This window comes from Numida meleagris, chromosome 2 (assembly GCF_002078875.1).
Source record: "Numida meleagris isolate 19003 breed g44 Domestic line chromosome 2, NumMel1.0, whole genome shotgun sequence".
NCBI lineage: Eukaryota > Metazoa > Chordata > Aves > Galliformes > Numididae > Numida > Numida meleagris.
The window spans coordinates 16,616,563-16,637,161 of NC_034410.1; the positions used below are offsets into that span (position 1 = coordinate 16,616,563).

At 41.3% G+C, this 20,599-nt stretch overlaps 1 protein-coding gene across 4 annotated transcripts in view; it reads right to left on the reverse strand.

The window, feature by feature from the left end:
• Nucleotides 1–20,599, reverse strand: part of KIAA1217 (KIAA1217 ortholog) — a 354,365-nt gene that overhangs the window by 195,876 nt on the left and 137,890 nt on the right. The window contains exon 1 of one of the 4 annotated variants that reach the window (XM_021389182.1): nt 5,031–5,047. The exons of the other annotated variants lie outside the window; for them this stretch is intronic. The gene's annotated coding sequence lies outside the window, so the exon portion shown is untranslated. Of the gene's footprint in view, nt 1–5,030; nt 5,048–20,599 lie in introns of those variants that run through there. 4 annotated transcript variants of the gene reach the window in all.

Consider the following 20,599-nt stretch of genomic DNA (forward strand, 5'->3'; position numbering starts at 1 on the left):
TTTGCTCTGTTTTTTTTTTTTTTGTTTTTTTTTTTTGTTTGTTTGTTTGTTTTCTTGGTAAGTTAATGTTTAACTGTGCGTTTCCCTCATCCTCAGCGTCAGAAAGGCAGTGCCCGGAGGATCCCGGGGGGCGGCGGGAGCGGTGCGCTGCTGCCCTCTGCCGGAGTCACAGCGCCCGGAGAGGTGTCGCCCGGCGGGGCCTTGGGGTGCTGCCTGGCGTCTGAGGCGATGGCAGGGCCCGGGCTGGGCGATAGGCCGCAGCGCTGAAGCAGTGGCGCCAAAGGACGGAGGGAGACAGAGGTGCTGAATATGGACAGGCTGCTCCTGGAGAGGTCTCTCAGGCTGTGTGTGTAACACAGCTCTCCCAGGGCAGAGGATGCATAATCAAATTAAAAAGACAGACAAACAAAGCAGAAACATTGCCAGCCGCAGTCTGCATCTGGATCCAAACAAAGTTGTCCTCCATAATCCTGAGTCTCCCCTGAAAACATGTTGAGAGAAATGATTTCTTTGAAGTACTTCCACCTGCTCTAAAGGGTCAACACACTCAGGTTTCCACAGGCCAAGAGAAACATTTCTTGATATTTAAATCTGAGGCTTGTGAAGCCTCATCTAACCTCAGCTCCTGTGTCCATGGAACATAACCAATCACACAGATTAAATGCAGTGCTTCATAATCAAAGCCACCCCAGGGCTCAGCAGACAGGAAGGTAGCGCAGCGCTGGAGAACTTATCTGGTCTGTCCTTACTGCCCTACAGCACGTACCAGCCAGTCAGCTCCTGCTGCAGCCTTCTCCCCAAGAGACGGCCCTGAGCAAAGTGCTCTGCACAAACCCGAGCCTCATGTCCCATCAAAGCACTCCGCTGAGCCAAGATCCTCACCTGCGAGAAAAGTTCAAAAACATTCACCAAACCACCCTAAGAAAAGTTCAGTTTTTCTCAGATGCTTTGTTTGGGAAACCTCAAACTGTGATCCTCTTCAACACTGAGAAGCTGAAGTTCTCTATACAGTGGGCATGAAACAACTAAAAATTCTCTGGTCTTTCTCTAACATTTCATTTCTTCTCACAGTTAAGCCCCAGACAACTGGCTCTCACCACAGCCCCAAAACTGGCTAGGCTACAAGAGAATCTGCTGCAAGCCAGTATAGTAAGACCAATTAATCGCTTAAACTCTACTTAAAGTCTCAAAATAGATCTTAAGTGGAAGATGGTACATGTTACTGTGTAAAAACACAACACTTGTTTTTGCAGTTACCGTTATGATGCATGCAGGCATGCACACTTGTCAGTTTTCGCACTCACTGTAATTCTGTCAGCGTGAACAGTCAACTTCTAAAGGAAAGTTCAAGTATTCTGCACTTTAGTTACTGAGTTTGCTGGCTGAAGATAGAAACAAAACAAAACATTAAGTCTAATACCAAACACAAGCTGGAAAAAATTTGGATCACTCATGTAAAATATCTGCACATGTGGGACATTCTGCATTATTTCTTCATATTACTGCATTTTCTTTACAGAGATGGGATTAGATATAAACATTAAGGATGTATCAATGTTGTCTATGGAAAGAAAAATACCAACGGAATTAATAGCTGATACAAAAAACAAATAAACAACAGCAACAAAAAAAAGCAGAAAAAAAATCTTCAACTTGGCAAAGTCTACATACATATTAGATAAAAGACTTAGAAAACAGATGCTCCTTCTCACAAGCAGCCAAGATCTTCTAACATCCATACAACTTGTTAATCAACTAACATATGGTGCCACTTTAGCAAAACACACCATTCTGATTTTGCATTTACACGGTCTGTTTCCTACAAAACTATTGTCAAGGTTTGGCCAGTATTATGTAACTTAGTAATTTTTATTCCTACATTTTAAATTAATCAGTAAGTGCAGAAATAAAAAGAGAAAAGGTTTCAATCCAAACAATAAGTAAGCTCTCATTTTCACAGAGTGTCCAATGATGGATAGATTTCATCTTACCATGCTGAAATTCACTAGACTATATAAAAAAAATACAATTTGCTGCAAAATTACTACCTAAAAATTTGTTCACTCTGACTTCAAGCCCTTGAGGACCCAGTGCATTGAATTTTAGGGCAATGCTAAACTGTAGAGGCAAAACTGGATGTAGCTTGGTAACATCTGCACCAGGTGGTTCCCAGATAAGAATACACAACTTTACTAGTGTGAGGTTTTCTTTTAACTTCTATTTTATACATATATTAGGCCTTACTGTTTCCTAAAAAGACACATTATGTACAATAGAATGCTTCTAAATACATACGAGGTAAAGCAACACTGGCACAGGCTGCCCAGGGAGGTGGCAGAGTCACCATTCCCGAGGATGTTCAAGAAACCTGTAGATGTGACACTGAGGGACATGGTTAGTGGGCAATACTGGTAGTAGGTGAACGGTTGGACTAGATGATCTTAGAGGTCTTTTCCAACCTTAATGATTCTATGATTCTATAAATAGAACTTTCTTTTTTATGAATCCTATGCACTTATTTGTCCTGCCCCTGCAATAGCAAACTAGTAAATTAATCCAGTATTTCTGAACTGTAGACAGATGGGATCTGCTTGCTGTGGTTCTTTTCCCAGCACATTTGGGCTCTGCAAGGGCACTGCAGCTCTGCAGGGCTGGGGCAGAGGGTGCAAAGGCATGGGGTGTGGGTGCGCAGGGCTCTGCAGCATGCAGCGTGAGCGCTTTGCCATCACACCCTGCAGATAGGGCACAACTAAATAGCTCCAGGCAGAGCACAGGGAGAGTGGGTCTCTTCCAGGATATGGAAAGTGTAAGCAAGAACAAAGAAGTTTGACAGAGAAAGTCTATAAAGCAGTAAAGCCTGTGGAGAAAGCTTAGGGGGGTGTTTATGTTTTATGTTTGCCGTTTAAATTAAAGATAGGCAGTTTGAATATATATAGCATATATGCCTTTTGCATGTTTAGATTGATAGGAGGGCTTTTGTTTTGGCTGTTTCTTAATGCTTTTAACATCAGACAGAGATGTAGCATAATTTATAAATACTTTTAAAGCGCAGTCAGATGGAAGTGTGTTGGTGAGCATAATAAAATCGCCTTAGAATTTCCTTTCTCAGCTTTTGGAACCATACTGTTGCAGTTCTAAGTTAAAAGAAGTTGAAAGTTAAAAGAAGAGATAATGGGAAAATTCTGAGTACCTGAAATATTCTAAAAGCTCCCAACATGTTTTAAAGGCAAATTACCAGTTTTCCTACAGGTTTTCCAAAGGCAGGAATGAATTAAAGTAGAGAACGTGAATTTTCATAGTTTCAAAGTTGAAATCTGAGCTTTCACTTGCAAGAAATGCAAAGACCCCAAACTACAGCAAAATAAAGTGATGTATAGAAAATGATGTAAAGAAAGTGAAAAAACTAAAAGTTGCAGATCTTTTTTTTTTTAATCTAACACTTCAAAAGAAATTTAAAATTCATGTAGATAGACTGGAAGGCAGTTTATCATTCTCAATTTATTACTGATTAAGCTAACTTCAAAATATCCCATGTATGCACCTACATGCACAAACACATAAAGCTATAATTTTTTTTTTGATAGTGTGTCCCTCCTTCTTTATATTGCTGATTATCAATTAAATTACAAATTCTATCAAGAGGCACAATAAATTCCTGTACAGTGTGTGGTATAATTGTCTGCTGAATTCTACAATGAGTTTCAGGATAGTGTTAATAATATAATATAATAAACAACATTTTCATATGGATTGCAGAAATCCTCTCTCAGTTGAATATTTAACTTTCATTAAAAAGTAGTCATCATCTTTTTTAAAAGGATGCACATACGAAACTAAAATTAATAGTTTCTCCTTTTGGCATGCACATCTGACAGAAACCTGTAAGAAATCCAAGGAGGGTGATAATGTCTCTGGGAGATGAAGGTGAAAACAAGTCCTGCCTGGCCAAGTCTTGAAGAAGAGCATGGGATAGGATGAGACATTAAGCAGAGGAATGTGCCTCTTCTTGAATGTTAGCACGTATGTGACAGGGATGGTGTGTGAGGATGGCACACCTGGGTATACAAGCACCTTTACGAGCAAACTAACTTCACACCTGCAGCAACATTTTCAGCTTGAAAGGGCTTGCAGACAATCCCTTGAAAAATTAACTGATGGAAGATTTCCAGTTTCTTCTTCTTTGATTTTTTAAAATTATTTTCTTGTGAGTTCTGCTGCACTAAAGTTTAATAAAGTCCCCCATTTGCTTACAAAACCTACGTTCTGAGGGACAGCATACAAGAACAAATGTGAATTTTCCACCATTTAAAACTTCGGGGGTGCAGTCTCTTTAGCGTCTGTCCCCACAGAGACCCATAAGCATACATGGGCTTCTGTCTTCCCTCCGTGCACAGGTCTGCTCCTACAGCCTGCAGTGCCATCTGCTTTCAGCATCATTGTGCTTCAGGATTAAGCAGAAAATGAGATATTCCTTGAACACCTCTCTGCTTTCGATTTAAGTGACAAAGCAATGCATCTAGAGAAACACTTCAATTTTAGTATGCTACTAAAACCTACTAAGAGATCTAGCTCTGCCTTGAGAGAGGTGTAGAGTGCAAGGCTATTGATACTTAAACATGGCCCTTGATCCTGAATTGTTGAGGAAAGCATCCTAAAGCATCCTAAAACATCTGAAAAGATATGAATACTTCAGATGAATGCATGGGCAAAATTACCTGTCTCTCTTAATCCAAGTTCCTGGATAATGAAATGTGCTGCAATTGTCTCACAGAGGTACACCAGCAGCTCAGGCAGATGCTTTGCAATACAAGCTGCAGCTCATCTGCTGTTGTTTTCTTCTCTAACCGAACATTTCAGCCTTCCTGTATCACCAAATTTGTATATGCTGAGTTCAAAGCTATAGCCAATATGCACAGTTCTCCCTCTCCCTTAACAAAGAAGGTAAAATATACTATATTCACAAAAACAATGAATTTCCCAGAAAATAACAAGATGAAATAAAAAATTAATAGAAATGTTTTTTAACTTACTGAACTATCCTCCTCCTCCAGCAAAATGGTCTGCACCAGCTACTAGCAACAAGGGAATTTCCTCCTCCTCCAACTATTCTTGGAATAGATTACAGCAAGTCTTCCTTCCCAGCCTTAGCCTTCAATGGCAAGAGGAAGCTACTCTCAAATCTCCAAGCAGGAACAGCCTCACCAACTTGTGACAAACAAACAAACAAATAACCCCCTCTCAAAATTTTGGCCACCACTTTACTAAGGTCAACACAAACATTTAAGAAAGAAGATCTCTATGAGCTGTTTTAAAAGACTTCCTACTGCAGAAACCTAAATCATAGCATAATGCTTATTTGCCTTGCCTTTCAAGTCCGGAAACGTCTTTGTTAAGCTCACTGATAGTAAGGAAGTGAGTTTTCACTCACTTTGTATGTGTATTTTTATAAGCTAATCCTGTAAATAAACCAGCAACACTTTGTGGAGAGCAAGAGTGGACAGATTGCCTTTGCCGTGTTAAATGAAAATCTGTAGAACATCCATGCACACCCTGGCAAGCAGTCAGAAAACAAAAACAAGCCTTAGCTGGTACCAGCATCCTGACTTCACTCCAAGCAGCTACCACCAGTAGGCAAGGAAAAGGCAAAATATTTACCGAGTGCCTGTGTAAATGCGCACAGCATGAAACAACCTCGTTTCTAAGAATTCAATTAAACGGAAACCAAATCAATAGTGAAACCATATGCTAGACTCTGTGATCAGCACTGTCTACAGCAGTGATGAAAGGTAGGCATTAGCCCACGTGTCAGATGGTGCGCTTAGTAAGTGACAAAACAGGGAGGTGTTTGTTTTAAAAAAGACACAATGTTATCTGTCCCTTCCTCTTCATTTCTTCAGCCTGGACCAGTTCTCTTTCTAATTTAAAGGAAGGGAGCTTTGCTCACCAGATCACGAGGTTCTTGTAGAGTTCTCTCTGTACTGTCAAAGAATTTGGCAAAGACTGGCTGCTCCTGCAGCCACAGCTGAAGCAACTTCAGCATCACTTAGAATCTTATGAAAGGCACAGGACCAGAATTGCCCCTGTATAGCCCATGCCTTCATCCTGGGGTCTAATAATGACATCTGAAAGCCCTGCCGTGCTATGAGCACTTAAGCCTTGACATACCCTTCCCAGGACTCTTCTGTGAAGATTGCTCTGAAAAAAAAAAAAATATATACATATATATATATATCCATGAGATTTCTTGTAGACTAGATGGGTAATCACAGGAATCCACACTATATCATACCAGTCCCAGATTTACAAATCTCTTTTACTCTTATCTTTTTCCCACCATGCAATAGACTTGAATCACAGAATTGTAGGGGCTGGAAGGGACCTCTAGAGATCACTGAATCCAACCCCCCTGCCAAATAAGGCTGCCTAAACCAGGTTACATAGGTAGGCGTCCAGGCGGGTCTTGAACGTCTCCAGAGAAGGAGACTCCACAACCTCTCTCGGCAGCCTGTTCCAGTGCTCCATCACCCTTGAGAAACAATGATCTAGTCTTTTATGTACTTTTATATGAGGCAGAAGTACTGTAAGAACACCACAGAATCATTACCACACATGAAAAGTGAGAGAAAAAGAAAGTCCTTCCTGAGAATGTATTTTCTTCCACCACAATCAGTTTAGGATGCTCTGAGCCATGACTGGGAAGACTGAAGCACTCCTGACCTCTCTTCGGAGGCTACTTTCACTCTATCAGCAGCCCAGGCTTCTCTTTCAGGCACTGAATTTAGATAAGTAAAAGTCATCCACGTGAACAACAGATTGGACTGGAATTCATCCCTAACTCAAAGCCTCGATGTAACAGAATGGCTTTTCACTTTAAAGAAATGCAGATTATGGGCAGATGCTCCATCAGTGCAAAAAGAACGATCACAAACTGAAAACAGAAACTTGGAAAAACAAAGCATGCAGGAAATCCAGAAAGAACAGCGTTGGAGTCAACATGTCAAAGGAAAGAGCTAAAATTGAAGGTACTCTCTACTGGGAAAAATATGGAGAAATACAGGGAAAATATTTCCACAAGTTTTCTGGCAAAGAAGTCTTCCATTAAGAAGAATGGGAAATAAAGCTGAATATGCTTCTGGGAGAAACACAAAGAGAGCAGAAAAGGCCTCACTGCACATGGCTATGTGCCATCTGATTAGCAGCAAGTGTTCCTACCATATAGGCAGAAGGTATGAAAATGCACCAAATATACTCAAGTCCTGTCCTGGGAAAGTGCATGGCTACACTTTGATTAACAATGGCAGTGCCTGTATCTCCCAGAACATCAATAGAAGTGGTTACAGATCCATTTAGTTGATGATTTTTATTTCATACAAGAAGGAGTGCCGATTCAGACTAATTAGATTTCCATACCAAAATCCAGGTTCATCTGAAAACCAGCCTAAATGCTAACAGATGCTATCTTGATTTCATAGTTAAAATCCAAGACAGCGGTTCCCAAAAAGAGTCCCAAACTCCACAGATTGCAGATTACTCATGGCACTGCAAAACTGAAATCTCATTTTACATGTCCGAAAATTATCCTTGAGATGGTCAGGAGTGTGGTTATCACTACTACACCCATAGACTTTTCTCCTGCTTGGAGGAGAGGGGGAAGGAGGATGGCATCAGGTACCTTGTCCTGGTGTCCTTCATCCTCAGCTCACCTCTAAACCAGGCAGAGATTTCTGGTGAAGGGAAAAAGCCCTGTCCAGAGCCAGGTGGGAAAGGGAGCAGGTGGTATCTGGGTCCTCTGTCAAAGTAACATGCAGGTAACATTGGGAAGACTTGTTTCAATGAATGATTCAGCTAGTGCTTTTATCTTGGTTATACCATTCTTAAAGCTAATGCTTATATTTCTGCTTTGACAATCCTTATGACAATGAGATCAAAATATTTATACAAATTTAATTTTTTCTTCTAGATGAGCTGAACCAGATCCAAGATGTGACTAAAAGTTGGAGGAGGGAAGAGGCTTTCCCATCCCTAGCTCTCAGCTGTCTGATCACTCTTCGTACTTCCTTGCCTTTGGGACCTCTGCCGCCTGCACTCCTGGCCCAGCCTCAGTGGGGACTACAGGAGTTAACCCTTCTCCATTAACCGGCAATCCAGGGCACCACCTTGGCAAGGGGAAGCTGAGGACAAAAATCTCAACCAAAAGAGAGTCCAGTGACAGAGATGCATGTGCTTCTTCTGGACCCAGATCTCCATCACAGGGCACATTAAGACCACAGGAGAAGAAGCAGGTGCTGAAGTCATTCCCTTCTGTTTAAGCCATTTAAAATGCACCATGGGTGCTATCACTGTCTCTGCACTCACTGCCTGGACTTAACTGTTGGGCATCCTGGAGAGGCCAGTAGTAAATTTGATGCTGAAGATACGGGAATTACTTTGAGCTGGAGACTTGGCATAACAGTGACTGCCAAATGTCAGAAACATTCACTCCTAGGTCCTCAAAAGGAATTTTCTAAGATCACAAGTTATTTAGAGTAATCTCACTTAAATCATAGAATAGAATCAGCTTAGGTTAGAGGGGACCTTAAAGATCATCTAATTCCAACCCCCTGCTATGGGGAGGGTTGCCAACAACTAGGTTCTTGCTCTGATCTGTCCGCATCCCTACAAAGGGCAAGGGAAAAATACAGCCACTATTAAACAACATGTGAGCTGCCCAGTACTTCAAGAACTGACTAGGGAGGGAAAAAAATTATAACTTAAAAGCCCAGTACAATAGAATAAAGAGAATTCACCAGTGGGTTCAAGAGGAAGCAAAACCCAAATGCTGCTTCAGAGTGACGACAGCTGAAAACAAAACACTGGAGAGACAAGGCATTAGGAAGCTCATCCATTAAAAAAAGGCAAAATTGAAATTCATCACAGTGAAAATGAAGAGGATTTTATTGAAGCTGTGCAACTATTAGGAAGATATTTCTGTAATATCACAATTATTTTACCATGTGAACACACCTTATTAAAAGTAAAGAACATTGATTGGCACAAAGCTGGAGCTCAGTAGTAAATAGATGATCCAAGAACACAAATTACAGATAAACGGTTACAGAAGCTTTAGGAAAATACACACTCATCACCTGAATCAGAACAGAAAGGCAGAATGGACACAAAAATGGACCCCTGAAAGATATCAAATTGTAAGAGATGTAACCCTGAGGTCATAATAGAAACTGTGGGGGAAATATTAATGCACAGAGCTGCTGAGGAAGGAGGTTGGAGAGAAAGAAAAATGCCTAATTGTAATTAAATTGAATAACCCCAGATGTTCCAGGTCTGGGAGGGATTAGAAGTCCTATTATAAATTCAAACATTATCTTTTGAGAGAGGGCACAGAGTCTGGTAGAGTAAAAAGATGCTGTTTCTAAAATACAGAAGAATTCTGGAGCCAGTCAGCGTTTGTCAGAGAGCAAACATAGACAGATGAAGGCATCTGACTTACAGATTGTATGCATGCCTTTTACGAGGCACTCACAGCAACTGGGAATTTTCAGACATGATGGACAGGCAGAATGTATGGGACACCCAACTATCACATCTAGCCAGCTGCAAAAGCAAATCTGTGTTGATTTATTATTATTACTACCTGGTAGTCTGCAGTGCTGCTAAACACTTATGTGTTGCAAATATCTGGTGCTCAAAGTCATTATTTTACCTCATGTGTGCACTAAAATACTATTGCAAAATGCATGGCTTCATTTGCACTGTCTTCTTTTGCCTGTTATGACAAAACTAACAGAAAAAGATTGTTCTCAGCTGGAATATATTACCAGAGTTTTGAAACAGGTCTCAGAGAAAGCAACTCAAGTCTTCAAGGGAGCAAAAGAGAGAAGAAAAGGAAGAAGCAGCCACAAACACCTATAAATAGCAAATCCAGTAGGAAGTTTCTCTACCGAGATTTAATCTGCTATTGTACTCAGATCCTGGTATTACGAGTTAAAATCTACAAGAAGCTATCATCTTTAATACATCATCTCCTTCCTACTGTTCTTTAAAGCAAAGAAGCTGATTAAACATCCTGCCACACTCCAGTAACCTTAGCAGTTCATTTCTTCATTTTCTACTGTAAAAGGTCAGTCGCATGTTAAATTGTTCTTCTTTGTATGAATTTACACTAAGCACAAGACTAAGTCAATAAGGGCTGTCCTTCTGCTCTCTCCAACAAACCAAGCACTAAAAAAGTAGCAGATGGCATCTCATTTCACAGATATATATATATATAAAAGTATTCTCACTCTTTTTAGAAGTCTGGATTTTACTCTGGTTTAGCGAGGCTCCAGATTAAGTAGTTTCTTATATTTCACTAGGACATTAATCTCTGCCAAAGCATTAAAAAAGTTAACACCATTATCCTCATAGTGCAAAGGAGATATATATATAGTACTTCACTGTCCGGTGCCACGGGTCCCAAACAATACTTTCCATCTCTTCCCTCTAATCTTCATGAAAATGAAGTTGACAAGTGGTTTCTGTAGTTACGACAGCACACAGAGTGGGGGTGGGACAAAGATATTCCCAAACATTTCCCTATACGGAGAAACAGGCAGGCCATAACCATTTCCACCAAATGGAAAAGGGCAAACAATTTTTGCACAGCAGGAATGCTAAATTTCTGCCTAAGGCAAGGAGTGATGGACCACACAGCTTTCCAGTATGTGTGGTTACTTGAGTTACAGAATACAGCCTGCAGGACGGTAATGTTTAGTGGGCAGTTGTGCTCTGCTCTGAGTTTCAAGTTGTCAAATTGAGACAAAAGGCAGGACCGACCTTCACAGCAGCTCCTGTTGTTTATGTGCTTCAGGTAACAGTGGCATGGATGAGCAGGTGGATGGACTCTGTACCATGCCGAAGTATATCAGCTGTGCTCTCTTTACTTGCTTGGCAAATTCATCCCAAATCTTTCTGCCCCCTTTCCCTTCCCATCAGACTTCAAAGCAATAATAAGCACTGTGCATTGGTGAGGTTGGGTTGTCCCCTTGGTATGTGTAACAGTAAGAAAAGGACAGGCAATTATTTACAGCTATCCACAGTGCACACAGAACTCCTGATTACAGAGACAGCATAAAGCCCAGCCTCACAGGATAAAAAGGCAATATATCACAATCGGAATACACAATGCACTTATCACTCTTGGTATTTGCATTTGCTAACCTTTGAATCTAATAATACAACATTAATATTCTATTAATACAGTGCTTATACAACATTTCCTTTCTTTCATGTACAAAGGGAACTGTCCGGTCAAACAACTGGGCAAGACACTGCTGGAACATCAAATCCTTTATTAGTTCTTAAAAAAAAAATTCACAGAATTCCTTGAGTAGCGCACTAGAGGCAGCGGCACAGGCTGGCCACACCCCTGGTACCTTCCTCCCACGATTTGAGCTCAGGAGCAGAAGGGAGTTACAAGAGTCCACCAAAAGGTAAGCACCTTCCCAGATGTAAGCAATGAAAAGCATTTGCTATATGAGACAAAGTAACAAACCACCTGCACGAGAAGGACTGACTAGCACTGCCCAGCCTATGCCCTCCAGACCCAAAATACTAGTCTGTAATGTAGGAGCATGAACATGGAAGAAAATTTATTTTTAATTCTTGCCTTGCATCTCCCAAGACATAGAATATAGAATCATAGAATCATAGAATCATAGAATCATAGAATCATAGAATCACAGAATCATAGAATGAGCTAGGTTGGAAAAGACCTACAAGATCACCTAGTCCAACCATCCACCTACCACCAATAATCCCACTAAACTACGTCTCCCAACGCTATATCTAAACGTTTCTTGAACACCTCCAGGGACAGTGACTCAACCACCTCCCTGGGCAGCCTGTTCCAGCGCCTGACCACTCTTTCAGAAAAGCAGTATTTCCTAATGTCCAGCCTAAATCTCCCCTGGTGCAACTTGAAGCCATTCCCCCTCGTCCTGTCACCAGTTACAAGAGAGAAGAGGCCGACCCCCAGCTCACTACAACCTCCCTTCAGGTAGTTATAGAGAGCAATGAGGTCTCCCCTGAGCCTCCTCTTCTCCAGACTGAACAATCCCAGCTCCCTCAGCCACTCCTCATAAGGCCTGTGCTCCAGACCCCTCACCAGCTTTGTCGCCCTCCTCTGAACATGCTCCAGGGCCTCAATGTCTTTTTTGCAGTGAGGAACCCAAACCTGGACACAGTACTCGAGGTGGGGCCTCACCAGGGCTGAGTACAGAGGGAGAATTACTTCCCTACTCCTACTGGCAACAATCTTTCTGATACAAGCCAGGATGCCATTGGCCTTCTTGGCCACCTGGGCACACTGCTGGCTCATGCTCAGCCGAGCGTCGACTAATACCCCTAGGTCCGTTTCCTCCATACAACTTTCCAGCCACTCTGCCCCAAGCCTGTAGCGTTGCCTGGGGTTGTTGCGGCCAAAGTGCAGGACCCGGCACTTGGTCTTGTTGAACCTCATCCCGTTGGCTTCAGCCCAGAGATCCAGCCTGTCCAGATCTCTCTGCAGGACCTCTCTACCCCCAGGCAGATCGACACTTCCTGCCAGCTTGGTGTCGTCTGCAAACTTACTGAGGGTGCTCTCAATGCCCTCATCCAGGTCATCAATAAAGATATTGAAGAGGACAGGCCCCAGCACCGACCCCTGGGGAACACCACTCGTGACCGGTCGCCAGCTGGATTTAACTCCATTAACCACCACTCTCTGGGCCCGGCCCTCCAGCCAGCTCCTTACCCAGCAAAGGGTGTACCTGTCCAAGCCACGGGCTGCCAGTTTCTCCAGGAGAATACTGTGGGAGACAGTGAGAATACTGTGGGAGACAGTGAACATGTGTGGGAGACATAAGCCATAGTTTCATGAAATTATTATTATTAGATCATGAATCATAGAATGGCTTAGATTAGAAGGGACCTTAAAGATCATGGAGCACCAACCCCATGCCGTGGGCAGGGCTGCCCCCACCAGCTCAAGCTGCCCAGGGCCCCATCCAACCCAGCCTTGTACCTCCAGGGATGGGGCACCACAGCTTCTCTGGGCAGCCTGTGCCAGGGCCTCACTGCCCTCTGAGTAAAGAATTGTCGTTTCATGAACTAGCGTGTGGGGGGAAGGTCAGTGCAAGAAGACTTTCTCTCACTTACTCTTAGTCCCCATACCCTCAAATCCCTGTGCAGCCACACACCAAACTGTGACAGGTCAGGGAACTGATTCCTTTTTTTTTTTCTTTTAAATTAAAGCAAAAAGCTAGTCTCTTTTTTTTTTTTTTCTTTTTCTTTTTCTGGGTTGTTGGCTTCACTGTAAAATAGAAAGGAGGAAATGATCAATTTTAAATTGGATTAAATTTTAAAGTAGTAAATTAGTGACAATATTATTCAATGTACTTTATTGGAAAGGTAACCATAATTTTCTCCACCGATTTCAGTAGCATTTATGCTTTTAAGTTAATTTAAATTTTCTTTCTTATTGCCCCTGTTGGGGACACTTAAGAGTGTCTGAACGTAAGGCATAGAAGATAATTACACTGCTCCAGTCAGCAGATGTAGCCTATAGATACACTGGTCCTACTACATCCAGTTTCATCTATTCTTAATAGCAAAGTGGTCCTGAACCCCACCAAGTCTGTGTCAGACCTCTTATTCCCCACAGAAAAATGCAACCAATTCTCGTGCACCATATGACAACAAGCCTGTATCAGCAACACTGTGCTACAGTTTTTCAGAAGAAGAATGAAGAGCAAATTCTCCACTTGAAGCTGAAGAGAGATTTATCCCACAAAAATATGCAACACATCATTACACAAACCAAAGCCCAGGCAGGACATCAGTGCTCAAGTTTTATGGGAACTTTAATGGGGAAGGGTCAAGGATTTGATCTGACATACAAGCAAAATGCCAGTTACAGTTTGCACAATGCCATCTCAGTTTTGCTGAGAAACTATTAATTTGATGTTATGAAAACAAGATATTCAGCTATGAGGCTCCCTTATACTTTGAGCCTTTAACCCTGGTTTATCCTGGAGTTCAAGCCCCGATAATCTATGTGCTTGAAGCTCATCTTGGTGGATAATGGAAAATTCTGCTCCATTTCCTCTGGGACTTCATGCTCATTAGTCACAGCATACCAATTAAAAGCTTTGTTAGAAAACCAGAGGAATGTGACACAGCACATGTACAAACCAGGAAGCTTCATTCACATATAGCATGGATGAATGGCTCTGTATGGAGAGCCAAGCATTGCATTAGCAGGTCGTGTGCATCAGCATGCAAGATCAACAAAAGACATGCAAGAATTTTTAAGTCAGCACTCTCAGTAAGCAATGGATTTTAATTTTGAACAATGTGAGTTACAGTATTTTTCAATGCCCACACCTTTCTTCCAACCAAAGGTAAGGTAAATTTTTGTTTAAAGTTATATTTTCTTACTTGCATTATTGCTTTGGTGATGATCCGGTAGGAAATTACTAACCATCACACCAGGTACCAGCCAGATTATTCTCTTAACAATTAGAGGTGAAGCTGGGGTTAGTGCCATGGCAAGGTACTTATGAATTAGAATAACAACTATTTTCAAAAGGGATTATTGCCACCATGAACCACTGTCAAGTAGAAGCAATTGTTAATTAAGGAAATAATAGAACTCAGACTCAGCGTCTGTACTCTGATCATGCAGCTAATAACCAACTCTGCCTCACTCAAAACAAAAGTGGGATTTAACACTCATATATTTTTGCAACAGTTTATACTACAGATCTAAGCTAAGCTGTTTAATACTGAGCTTGGAAAAAATAGTCAGCTATAGCTACATAAAAATTCGGTGTGTTACGTTTTTCATTAACATTTAATTCTATTGCAGCACTTTCCCCACAGTGAACGAGCTGCTCTCAGGAGGTTTTAGGGTTAACTCACATTGACAGTACACTATAAACCTCACAGAGGCAATAACTCTACCTTTCAACATATATCTTCATTTCTACCATTCAAATGAGGCACAATGGCGAAGTTTAGCATATTTCTTATATTATAGACAGAATATTTTGTAAAATATTCCATCTGTGACAGAGATGATATGCTATGAAAATTGCAACATGAAAGATCAGTTGGAGAAGATATTCTTGAAGGATAAGAGTGTCTTATAACCACATGAAATGGCCTTCAGAGAGGAAGCAGGGACCCACTGGAGCTGAGTCTTTGCTGAGGACAATGGACTTGGGCTCAGTCCTCTTCACCTCTACCATCCCTGCATCCCCTTGTGCCACCACCAAGCCCACTAGCTGCCCCTGTCATAGAATCATTGAATCATTAAGAAATGGAAAAGACCACTAAGATCATCTAGCCTTCCCATCAACCCACCTCCAGTATGCTCATCAAATCATGTCACTCAGTGTCACATTCACACGTTCCCTGAACACCTCCAGGGACAGTGACTTCACCACCTCCCTGGGCAGCCTGTGCCAACACCTCATCACAATTTCTGAGAATAAATTTTTCCCAATATCCAAGCTCAACTTTCCCTGTCACCATTTAAGACTATTACCTCTTATCCTATTGCTATGTGGCACCCCCCTGCTTTTATTAATGATGCATATATGGATAAATCACATTGTGACTTTGTTCCTTGTACTCCCAGAGACAACTGTCACCACCTCGCTCCTGCCATGTTACAGTAACGTGAGGAATTTGAAGTAAACTGAAACAGGCTCTGAAGTCGTGCATGTTAAAGGAAAACACACGGAGGATTCCCTGCTGCTGCCTCCTCATTGAAGCACAAACTCATGGGGGTGAGGAATGTACTTTTTGGGATGACCATTTGCAGGCACAGAGCAGGAGCCGTGTGAGGGAGGGATGCGCTCAGACCACTCTTTTCCACATGGCCATCCCCAGCCCTAAGCACTGCTCATCTCCCTTCCAACACTGTTCACATTCGGAACTTCTTTGTTTTTCTACTCAGATTTCAGTTCATAGAAACACGTAAATCTATGTGCTGCACCTCGAGTTTGTGCTTAGCTGTTGGTTCCTCTTCCCTCCTGTCCACAGACCTCCATCCCTGCCCTCTGCCCTTATCTGAGATACACAGCTTCAGGTTGCACACACAGTACCTAGCAAAAGCATGGTCTGGAAAATTAATTCTTGAAAGGATTAATGCTTTTTTGTTATTTTTTTCCCTTCTCATCACAAATATGTTTCTGCTTCTGGAGCCTATGTGTATCACTTTCCAAACAGACGGGGCACTGGCTGCACTGGCACACATTTACCTTCCGTGTAGAAAGGGAGATGCACACAGCCCAGTGCAGGAATAGTTTTAACCACCAATATAACATGCTCTGTCATGTTGACACAGCTAAACTCTCAGAAAGTAAACAAAACAATTCTTCTTTAAAAATTATAATGATGATGATGATAATAATAGTAAAGCTTCCTAGAGGAATTGTCCTGCTTTTAGGGAGGGATACTTTTCTGCCCTCTATTCTTTGCAATACCAGCCTGGTCATTTGAAAATAAGATAGATACCTAGCAATCATTTTGACTCATTTCTAAATGCTGCCTATGCTGCTTTCCTTTAAATTTTGCATAGAGCTGAAAAGCCTGTCCTTCAAATGCACTTATACAAACCTGGGGGAAACCTCTCCTTGACCACCTCTGTGTGTATGGGGCAGTGCAATGGAAACGCTCACCAAAAGGGCTCTACGTTTCTGTACTGATGGAGCTTGTTCCACCATCCCATTCCACATCCCACTACATGCTAGAATCAGTCATATTCCTCTTGAGGAATCAGATACATCTCCTTCCTTCACATTTATTCAAAAGCTTCTTCCGTACCATCAGTCTCCTGTCTTGCCCATCTGCTCTTCTGCCTCTTGATTACCCAGAGCAGGGCCACACACAAAATCCAGACAGACATTTGGATAGGTCTCAAGGGCAACCAACCTCATATTATGCAGTGGCAGGGAAAAATGGGCACAGACACCCTTCTCCATTATCTTAACGAAGGTGGGATCCACAGGCCTCCAACAGCACTGAGCCCAGCAGCATTATTTTTACAGCTACTGATTTGGCCATCATGAAGCTTTAACTTTTCATCCCTAGGATAGTATTTGCACATTCTCAGTGAATGCAGTCAACCGCTAAGAGTGGTCAATACCTCAGAGAAATCTCAGGGAGATGTTAATAGTAAAAAGAAAAACATGTAGCAAAAGGGGAAAACGGTGAAAACTGAAACCAGACACAACATCGCAGCAAGGGGAAATAAAAACCTTTTACAATGGGGAGAACAAGAAGTGAGAAAGCTGAGGGAGAACAGAGGCAAGATAGGAGAGTAAGATGAAATAAAGGTAAGGGAAAGGAAAACATGACAACAGTGAATAGAAATAAGACCTTTTAATTTTGAATACAAGACAAACTTTGGCAGTCTGTGACTTGTGTGCCCACAAATTTTATTGCACAAACCTATTTCCAGAAGGTGATGCTGATCTGGATACTCCACTGATAGCAAATTCTACTCTTGAGGCTTGGTTGTTCAAGGGCTGAGACTGTGATTCTTACATAGGAAGAAGGCAAAACAGGGAAGTCATAAATCCACACATAAAAGACAGGAACTGACTCTATCTACACCAATGAGTGTGTTACCTGAAGAAAAGTTACACTGCCCAAATAAGCAAGCAAACGGCAAAGCTAGCTATCAGAGTTTGCTAAGGCAATATCTCTTTCATTTATAAATTGCGCAAAGGAAATACAGATTTACAGATGTCCTTTCCCGGTTGCTTTAGGGGGCTTTTTTAAACAAAAAGTAGAACATGATGCTGGAACTGTCCCACTTTTGAAGTTGGAGCTATGTAGCACATCTCCCCATACTGACTACTCTCCCAAGTAAGTATTTGCAATCTCTCTCAGTTAATTGAGCCAAAGAGAAGAAGATTTAAGCTTTGATAATGACTGTTGAATTTCAAATAGTTTGAATGAGCAACCCCCAAAAGTTCAAATGAATATTCAGATTTCATTCCGCAGCATGGTCTGCAAATTGAGGATAAAATCTCAGATGATAGCTATCTTAGACCTATTCCAAGATCCTCTGCATGCCCTACTTATGTCTGAGCAGGAAATAACAGAAAAACACCAACATATGTGGCTATGCAATGCAGAGACAGTTAAATATTCAAAATGAAAATATATTGAGGGAAAAGATTCAATGAGAAATGGAAGAATTGCAAATAGTTTAACTTCATGTCTAAATTTCTTAACTAGTTAATAATTTTTAGCTCCTGGAAAGACGCAGTCTACTGCCTACAGTGGTTTCCAGTGGTGATTCATCACTGCCTTCAACCAAAAATCCTCCCCATGCCCACACTTGCTACAGTCCTTGCATAAAGAGTGAGAATAGTGTGAATCAAGGACGAGGTTAGATCAGACAGTGCACCTTCCCAGAGGACTTGCTTTGCAGGCAGGTCATGTTTCACCCATGTAATAATGTCCAGTTTGGCACAGTGGGGCCAACCCGGCAGGCATGAGAGCATCCTATCCCTGCTAGGGCCCCTCTTAGCCACCAGATTCCCATTTCAGCTACATTACATTGAGTCAAAAGAAATGCAACTGAATTGATGTGACCAAAATCCAAAAGGTAACGGTGTGTAAAACAGGACTACCTATTTGCAAGGAAAATGTGGGGATGGAAGGAGCTCACACCTGGCTCATGTCCCCACACTAGCAGTGATGAAGGCAACGCTGCAGCAGGAATCCCTCCAATTTGTGGAAATGCTCTCTCTTCTAAACAAGTTTGCGGGTAACAGCAACAGCCTAACATTTTCCTGGGATTCAATTCATAGAATGACAGTCACAGAATCAGTGAGGTTGGAGGGGACCTCTGGAGGTCATCTGGTCCAAACTCGTGCTCAAGCAACCAGCCAAACCTGCTAAGTCTGGATAAACTATCATCATTTACATGAAATTAATTGCATTAAAAAAAATGCAAAACACTAAACTTAGTACTCTAGTCCCAGGAAAACATTGCTGTGTCTTTATCTTTACCCTTAAAAGGCTTCCAACCATGTATCATCACCAAGGACAAATGTTTTGGCAGAAGGAGAAAGCACACAGCACGCTATCAAAGTTAAAGATTTGTTTTTGCTCCCACAGTTATGACTTACACATTTCACAAAATCAACAAACAATCTACACTATTTCAGATACGGATCTCTTCCATCTCAATGGGACTTAATTCCTTACCGCTGAAAAAGGAAGCCCAAAAAAACCGAATAACTGAAGTGACATTATACAAAACATAGCCTGAGGCTGCCGATATTTTTATGTGTATTGAAGGAAAGACTGCATTACCGAGCTAGACCAAATGCCACTTCCAGCAGAAACCTTTCATTCTTATTTGCTGCCGTGAGGAGGATTACATTACATAGCACTGCACTGAGCCCATTTATACCATTCTATTTTTTTAATCACGCTATAAAAATAATCAGCTCAGCTACTCATACGAATCATAGAAATATTAATACACGACACCAGCTACTCTTTTGCTGAGAGATTTTCTTCTCTATGCTAATATGAGAGCCATAAAGTTTATGCTTCCCATAAGTTGCAAGAAATTGTATTTCACTGCAGAAAGCTAACATCAAAAATAATTACTGTTATAAACATACAGCAAAATACAGTCACATTGGGCACATATCAGGGTTTTATGTGAAAAATTTAGCACAGTGCCAGCTGCTGTATAGTTTGTCTTTTTTCAGATGTATACTGTGAAAATGACTTTTCCCAAAACAGAAAAAAATGTTAAGAATAAAAAAAATTTAGAGATAAAAAATAGGTTTTGCTTAAATAAAACTAGCCACATAATAAAATGTGCCAAATTAAGATAAACATCCCCAAACAAGCAAAAATCTGTTTAAAGTGATTATGATGTGCAACTTTTTTACCAATGAGATCTATACAGTTTCTTCCTCCCTTTTGAAGCCAAAACACATGAATTTATGAGACTACCACCATTCTACTTTTATCAGCATTATTTTTAAATAATATTCCCTTCTCATCCTCCCAATTTCTCTGTTTACTGGGATTTTTTCTTCAAATCCATTTCTTGCAGGTACTACATCATATCTAATTTTTTTCATAAATCAACAGCACTTTGTCTAAAAATTAGTCAGGTGTCATCCCACTATACTCCATGTCCAGAAACCCAAGTTTCCAGCTCACAGATTCTCAACACAAGTTTACAACAATTTCTCTCTGTGTTACTACTATCTTTTTTATGTGAATCCCTCTATGTACCAGACAGCAATCGTATTTCCTATCAATTTTCATTTTTACAGTCACACAAAACAAGAATTTCAATCTCTCTCCATAAACCAGCCTCTCCATTCCTCAGGTCATCTGGAATCCTACCTTTGCAGCCATTCCAGCTTGAATTTATTTTTCTTAAGTGCACGTGGCCACATTGACACACAATTTTCTAAATTCTACTTTAGCCACACATTAGTCAAAACAGCATTAAGGCTTCCTTGCAAACATACTTTGTGATATTTTAGAATATCCACGCTACAATCAAGTTCTTCTGTTTTCCGCAAAG